An 8,353-nucleotide genomic window follows, 5' to 3' on the forward strand; every position below is an offset into this window, starting at 1 on the left:
GGTTCCTATGGAGGGCAGCCAGGTATAGAGAACCTCCCACCATCCTAAAATGCCCGACCTTCGCTTGGAGCTTCCTTGTTCATTCTCCTGTTTTTTGCCTTCCTGGATCTCCTCACCAACCTGCAGCATCCGCTGTCTGTCGTGCTGTACTGACCCCTTGTTAACACATTGTGCATCCTCTCGGGGCTCCATTGGAACATGCCCATCTTCCTCAAGAGGCACTGTTTGCTTATCACATGTAACCATTTGGGGGATGGTCATGAGAGGGTGAAGGCAGGCTTGTGCTGCCACATCTCCATGCAGTTCCACAGAGGGTAGCTGATCCACCATGAGGGAGTGCTCAAGGTTCTTCCACATTCGAATCTTCTTCAATGCGTCCTTTTGCACATACAAGTTGTCTTCCTGAAATGGGCACGGAAGTCTTTCAGATGGCTTCATTGGGCTATGGGTCTCTTCCAACATGCTCTCCGTTGGCTTCTGTGGACTCCAAGAACATGAGTCCGTCCTGGACCTAAGGTTCTAGGGTGTAGACTCTGCCTTGGATGCATGGTCTTTTTGGAAGATTGGGAGGCCTTGTTGGCACCGTTTCTGGAGACCATTGAGGTACTCGTGTGCTTTCTGTGGAAGACTCCAGACATGTCTTTGGCACGGTTGTGGGGGTTCACTTTGAGCTTCCCTTGGGTGGACCTTTTCCTGTTGAGATGCTCCATGATTTGGTGGGAGGGTCTCACCCTTACGCAGGGCTCAGATTTCCTCCCCTGAGGCATTGCTTGCGGTCTGTTAGTTTCTTGGCTTGTCGTTGCTAAGATGGAATGCGGCATCTTGCCTTTCTCCGAGGTCCAGAGGGCTGGTGCTGACACTCACGACCAAATACTATGAATTGGGCCATGGAGAAGGTGACACCGACTCGCTTCGCAAACTGCCTTGGTGAGAGACCCAGGCGGCTCCAGCAGTTTGGGACGGCCTGGGGTCCTCTTGGCCCACCCATGACTACTCCAGTCAAGTGTAGTGATCAGGCCTGGGTTGATGAGGAGTGGTTGCTATGACCTCAAAGCTTTGTGACATCACAGATGCTGTCTTCACTGAAGCAGCTGTCCCTCTCCCATGACCTTGGTGTCCTATGGCTTTAAGTAGGAAGCCCCAGGAAGGACAAAACAAGAGCCCTCTGAACCTGATCAAGAACTCAGGATGTCTTGTGGGTTAATGTCAAACTTCCCCTTTCTGGAGACATAGAGGAAGGAAAATGACATTCAGTATACCTTCCTTTAGGCCAACATATCCCCGGAGACGGCAAGGTGTCCTTTTACACTACAATTTCTAGATATCTCAAGAAAAGGTGAGGTCGCAGGTATGAGCAGCTCTCCGTGGGGTTTTTCGTCCTGTGGGTGAGAGCGTACTTTGTCAGCGTCTTTTGCTTATGGGTCAGTGATGACTAAGGTACGGAAAGTCCCTTTCCGAGGTAAAAGGTGAGGGCATCGATATATGGTGCCGTCTGTGTCCTCGTCTCCTAGTGTTCTGAAACACGCGGCTAAGGGATGAGGCCTCTGTCTACCTGGCTTTCCCTTAAATACCTTTGAAAGTCTTTGAGGAGAGTGACCTTCTGCATCAGAGCTAACTCTCAGAGAGGTCTACCGAACCCGTTGTCATTATTAGTTAACTGTACTTGTTGTGGTAACGGGTATAGACATGTGGACCAAGACTCTTTAGTCAGAAGGAAAGGGACGGCGTATATAGACGGCTTGCAAGGCCCATTCGAGCAGACCTTTAGAGTGAGCCGCAATGCCCTTGCAAGGACTAGTGGATCAGGAAGTTTGGGTCCATTTTGGCACCTCAGTATTCCTCTGCCATCGAAGTGAATGAACCCCTGGACCTTGCCTTGACATGAATGTCCCATGCCCTGCTGTTGGGAAATGGAAAAGGCAAGCAGACAAAGGGAAATATCATATGGCTTCCCACAATATGTGCCTCGGGAGGAATACCTTGGCCCTAGTAAAGGAAGGGAATAATGAAGGGCAAGAAGTCAGAGAAGGAGACCCACCAGGAGTGACTCAGGACTCTGAGAATCCAGCTGAGGGCTACCAAAAAGAGAACTGATTAATGGGTGGTCAGGAGTTGTGGCATATATTAGGAGGAGCACTAGGACGTCCATGCAACTAAAGCATCCATGAATACTCTGTCAAAAATGGATGATGGATGATAGGCAGGCTTTCTCAACAGAACAGCAACAAGAACAACATCAATTCATAGGAAAACAATGTGGCCCTCTCAAAACCAAAGGAAGTCACAGGGAGAAAAGGAAAGAATTATATTGTTTATTATCTTTCCTTATTGAAATGACATGGGTGGGTTTCCTAAAATGTCCTTCTTTGAATTGGGTCTTTATCCATGTAAATTAGAGTTTACCCACCTCTTCCATCTCTGGATTTGATGAGAGGACATGACAATGCCTTCACTAAATACATAGAAGAGTGGCCCAAGCAAATGACTTGACCTGGCCTTCTGTGTGTTGGCAGGGGTTGGATTACTGCTTCAAAGGCTTCCGTCTAAACTAGAGAGCTGAGATTTTGTAGGTTTCCTGACCTAATCTTGGAATTTTCTATGTGTCTGGGAATTTATCCTTTTCTCTCAGTTCTTGGATTTGCTAGCATAAATGTGTGGCTATGCCTTTTCGGTTATTCTTTTTTCCTTGCTACCAGTTGTGATGTGGTTTCATACTTGCAACTGTGTGCTTGTCTCCCTGTTTTATCCCAGTAATGGCTTCTGCGGTTTGTTCGTGTTGTCAAAACTCAAGTGTGAGATCTCCTGATTTTTTTCCTATTGGTTTGTTTGTATTTCCTTAATTTTGATAATCACATGTCTGATTTCAATTTTTCTGTTAACTTTGGAGTTCGGTTTTTCTTCATCTTGTTCCTTCAGTCGTCCTTTTAGGTGGCTTTCTTTTTCGGTGGTTTTAAATTTTGGAAATGCACACATTTAACCCTATATTGTTTCCCCATAAAATGTTTTGGCATCCTCCTCTAAGTTTCTTAGAATTCCTTCGTTCGTGGCTCTTTCTTCTTTTCCTTTGGATTTTCTTTCTTGCATTCATTGTAGTTTGTGAGTGTGTTGTGTTTTCCACTTTTAGTGTCTGGCTTTATTTCCAATTTTAAAGTGATATCTTCCTGTTTTCATACCTTCGTGATCATAAGTGCACAGGATAGGTTTTGACTTCTCTTCCATGAATTACGACTGGATTTGGACTCGAGCTCATGACCTGCGATAGACAAAGTTAGGTCTGCTGCTGGGAAGAACATATCTTATTGTCCTCAGAGACGCAATCTTACTCATGGACCCCCAAAGTTCAGGTGGTCTCGAATGCCCATGTGGACGTCTGTTATTCCTTAGCACCTTCCCATCCAGATAATCTGTCCTGTGCTTAACCTGGATATCATAGTTGCCAACAGTATTGGATAAACGTCGCCATCTCCATTCCTGTGTGTTCATAGGCTTCCAACGTTTAGATACACCTTTTTTCATGGTGGATATGTTGGCAATTCTTCCAGGTTTCTGATGTTTTGATGCTCCATCAAGACAAAACACCTTCCGCTTAGCTTTTTTCTCTCGAAGGCATAAAATGACTCTCGCTGACTTAGGCACAAACACTTTGGCTCTCTTCTCCTTGGGAATAGCATAACCTACGTCTTCCCTGTTTCTTCACTTGCAAGCTATGAGTATCTTTATAGTCGAAGGAAATCTCCTATGGGCAACAGAAGGACGAGCCTGTTTAATATTTGCTGTTTTCTTATGGATGTTTCTATTTTTTTTTTTTATTTGGAATTTCAACCACTGTTACAAACTGTTTGTATTGACGGGAGACTTTAGTCCTGAGTACTGAATGTATTATTGATAGGTAATAGTTCACTTTCTCATTTCGGTTGGCTTCTGACTTGGATTCTATTTGCCTTTCACCTATATTGTATTTTCTTGGGGTTGCTTCATTGGTACGATTCCTCGCTTCCTTCCCATATTTTGCATGTCTTATCTTTGTGTGTTTGCATGTGCATGTGTTAATGCTGTGTGGTGTGTGTGTGTTTCACATCACAATTATTATTAAAATACGAGAGAATGGAATTCGGTCTCTTGTGGGTAGCAATTCAATTTGACATGCCTTGAAATCTCACATTCCATTAGTTTCAGGAAATCTCCTTAAAGGAATGTCATCTCTTGTCCTCTTCAAGAATCCCGTGTTCTCACAAAACGGCCTTCCAACAAACAGCACCATTTGAATTCCTCATTAGATTCATAATGTTTGTCCCAATACCCTTTCTTTTTCGTATGTTTCTTGACTGTCATGAGTTAGTGAAATCGTCTGTTTATTGTCTTTCTGAGAATGATAGATGTGACAAAGTCCAATGCTCTCCGCAAGACTGCCATAAGAGACATGTGGAAGAATTCCTTCTTGCTTATGTCACAGTACAAATTGTGGTGACATGAAGACAGTGAGATGGTAGTAGTGTCTAATAACCTCATGCTTCTTCAACCATGAAGGCAACAAAAAGATGACCACAACAACTGCAGTGGGGTGGAAATTGACCTGAAGCCTACAAGGTAAACTCCACAGCGAAAGAGAACGGAAGTTGCAGAGATGATGGGAGAAGGTTGGAGACATGGCTCAGGGGAGATTTGGTTGGTTCGTGGATCAGAGGGCTGGAGTCCATGAAGAGGACCAAAGCACAGGAGAGCAGGGCACCCTGGGATCACACAAGGAACCTGTTTCCCAGTGCCGTTGACTGTGAGACGCAGAGGGTCTGAAGGGCACGAGTACTTGACAACACAAGTGTTGAGGGCTGAAGTTTTCCTATCAGCAGGCTTGGCAGACATCAACTTGAAAGAACACCATCTTTTTCCTGCATATGACACCAACAAGCGACCAGGAGCAGACAGCCTGGAGACAATGATCAGAGAGAGACAATACCAAGAGACGCAGTGGGAAGATGATGAGTCGTGGGAGTGATTCCGTGAAAGGCAGTGTTCGTGGAGATGACTCAATGTGGACATAATAAATTTTGGCTCTCACAATAGCAGCATCAAGACAGAGCTTGGCCAAGACAGGTATGTGAGGACAGAGACTCCCTAGCCAGCCAACACAAAATACCAACAGTGGAACACTTGGAGGATTGCCTTCCTCAGTCCAAGATGCTTAGTCCAAGGAGAACAGACTCTCCCATATGGGACGAGAAGAAAGCTTTGACCACATGCTCTCTTCTGAACACAGCATTCTGCAGGCCTGCGTTCTGTTGAGTTGGTAGAGTTTCTCCTTTCACAGGCACACCAGAGCCCACCAAGGTAAACCTCAGCATATTCAGCCCGGACCCTAAAAACAACAAACGGCCGGAAAGGAGAGCTACTGCAAATGACTGGCCTCCAGGACAGGGTCAGCCACAACACAAACAGCAGTGGCATGCATGCCACATACACTCTCACAAACACACACACACGCATGCACTCAACAAACCTTAAGGGCGAGCCTTGGGTCACTCACGGATCACTTCCTCCTAAATAAATTACCCTCAGGTTAGAAAACAGAATGAGTTTAACGAATACAGAGAGGTGACAGAGACTTAGATCCAATGCAAAGATGGAAGAATCAATTGATTCCCAGGTAAAGGAAGAAGGAGTGATTACGACTAGGCAGTCAGAGTGAAACCTCTACATAGAGCACGCCCGATGCGGGATAGAAAGCTGTGGCCTGGATACTCGCTGTACATCAGAAAACATAGGAGATATCAGAGAGTCTCGAAACACAGAGATAAAACTGATAAAGATAAAAACACCTAAAGAACTCCTGAAGAGAAGATTGGCAGGAGACTGGATGCAAAGTTCAGGAACATGGTAGAAGTGGAGGATCCAATTAGGAACCGAGAAGAACAAGCCTAGAAAATAAGGATGCAAATTCTAAGAGAGAAGGCAGAATGATGGAACATGATAGTGAGCTTAGGGAATCTCTAAGGAAATGAAAGAGGTGCCTCTTGTAGGTGAAGTAAGAGTGAGAGAAAGAAAAGAGGGCTGATCCTAGATTAGAGAACTCGGGGCTGGAAAGGACCCTCATCTGGGAGCAGAGAAAGTGGTCCAGAATCAGAGGCACAGAGAACTCCCAACACCTTCCACAGAAGCGGAGCACCTAAGACATAGTGCCATTCCCCCCGGAAAATCTAGGCATGGAGGTATTGTCTTTAGGCAAATAGGCATCGGAGAATAGTTTGTCCATAGCCCAGTCACTGACTTCAAGAGGAAAAGCTATACCAGCTCTCGAAGCAGGCCGGATAGCTCAAGCAACAGCAGCCAAGCCAAAATCCTTATCCCCTGCATTTCTGAACAATGACAGAGCAGCGGTTCTGTCTAGAACCAGGAGGTATTCAGAAGTCAATTGTTGGGTCCCGGGTTGTGTCCATCAGTTCAGACGCGGCCTTCAGATCAACTCATGATTCCAGGGCCTTGGCATTGACTCTGTTCTCAGGTTCTCTGCTCAGGGGCAAGTAAGCTTCTCCCTCTCCAGCTCCACCCCCTGATTGGGATCTCTCTGCCTCTCTGTCCAAACGTGCATGTGCACGTTCGATAAGATAACAAAGACAAAAACAGTGCACAATAATTGACTGGGGCCAAAGGATGTTTTATTGAATTTGGACCTAGGTTCCTATGGAGGGCAGCCAGGTATAGAGAACCTCCCACCATCCTAAAATGCCCGACCTTCGCTTGGAGCTTCCTTGTTCATTCTCCTGTTATTTGCCTTCCTGGATCTCCTCACCAACCTGCAGCATCCGCTGTCTGTCGTGCTGTACTGACCCCTTGTTAACACATTGTGCATCCTCTCGGGGCTCCATTGGAACATGCCCATCTTCCTCAAGAGGCACTGTTTGCTTATCGCATGTAACCATTTGGGGGATGGTCATGAGAGGGTGAAGGCAGGCTTGTGCTGCCACATCTCCATGCAGTTCCACAGAGGGTAGCTGATCCACCATGAGGGAGTGCTCAAGGTTCTTCCACATTCGAATCTTCTTCAATGCGTCCTTTTGCACATACAAGTTGTCTTCCTGAAATGGGCACGGAAGTCTTTCAGATGGCTTCACTTGGGCTTGGGTCTCTTCCAACATGCTCTCCGTTGGCTTCTGTGGACTCCAAGAACATGAGTCCGTCCTGGACCTAAGGTTTTAGGGTGTAGAGTCTGCCTTGGATGAATGGTGTTTTGGAAGATTGGGAGGCCTTGTTGGCACCGTTTCTGGAGATCATCGAGGTACTCGTGTGCTTGCTGTGGAAGATTCCAGACATGTCTTTGGCACGGTTGCGGGGGTTCACTTTGAGCTTCCCTTGGGTGGACCTTTTCCTGTTGAGATGCTCCATGATTTGGTGGGAGGGTCTCACCCTTACGCAGGGCTCGGATTTCCTCCCCTGAGGCTTTGCTTGTGGTCTGTTAGTTTCTTGGCCTGTCGTGGCTAAGATGGAATGAGGGATCCTTGCCTTTCTCCGAGGTCCAGAGGGCTGGTGCTGACACTCACGACCAAATACTATGAATTGGGCCATGGAGAAGGTGACACCGACTCGCTTCGCAAACTGCCTTGGTGAGAGACCCAGGCGGCTCCAGCGGTTTGGGATGGCTTGGGGTCCTCTTGGCCCACCCATGACTACTCCAGTCAAGTGTAGTGATCAGGCCTGGGTTGATGAGGAGTGGTTGCTATGACCTCAAGGCTTTGTGACATCACAGATGCTGGCTTCACTGAAGCAGCTGTCCCTCTCCCATGACCTTGGTGTCCTATGGCTTTAAGTAGGAAGCCCCGGGAAGGACAGAACAAGAGCCCTCTGAACCTGATCAAGAACTCAGGATGTCTTGTGGGTTAATGTCCAACTTCCCCTTTCTGGAGACATAGAGGAAGGAAAATGACATTCAGTATACCTTCCTTTAGGCCAACATATCCCCAGAGACGGCAAGGTGTCCTTTTCCACTACAATTTCTAGATATCTCAAGAAAAGGTGAGGCCTCGCGGGTATAAGCAGCTCTCCGTGGGGTTTGTCGTCCTGTGGGTGAGAGCGTACTTTGTCAGCGTCTTTTGCCTATGGGTCAGTGATGACTAAGATACGGAAAGTCCCTTTCCGAGGTAAAAGGTGAGGGCATCGCTATATGGTGCTGTCTGTGGCCTCGTCTCCTAGTGTTCTGAAACACGCGGCTAAGGGATGAGGCCTCTGTCTACCTGGCTTTCCCTTAAATACCTTTGCAAAGTCTTTGAGGAGAGTGATATTCTGCATCTGAGCTAACTCTCAATGAAGAGGCCTGGACCGAACCCGTTGTTATTATTAGTTAACTGTACTTGTTGTGGTAACG

This window comes from Mustela nivalis, assembly GCF_964662115.1.
Source record: "Mustela nivalis genome assembly, contig: HAP1_SCAFFOLD_643, whole genome shotgun sequence".
Lineage (NCBI taxonomy): Eukaryota > Metazoa > Chordata > Mammalia > Carnivora > Mustelidae > Mustela > Mustela nivalis.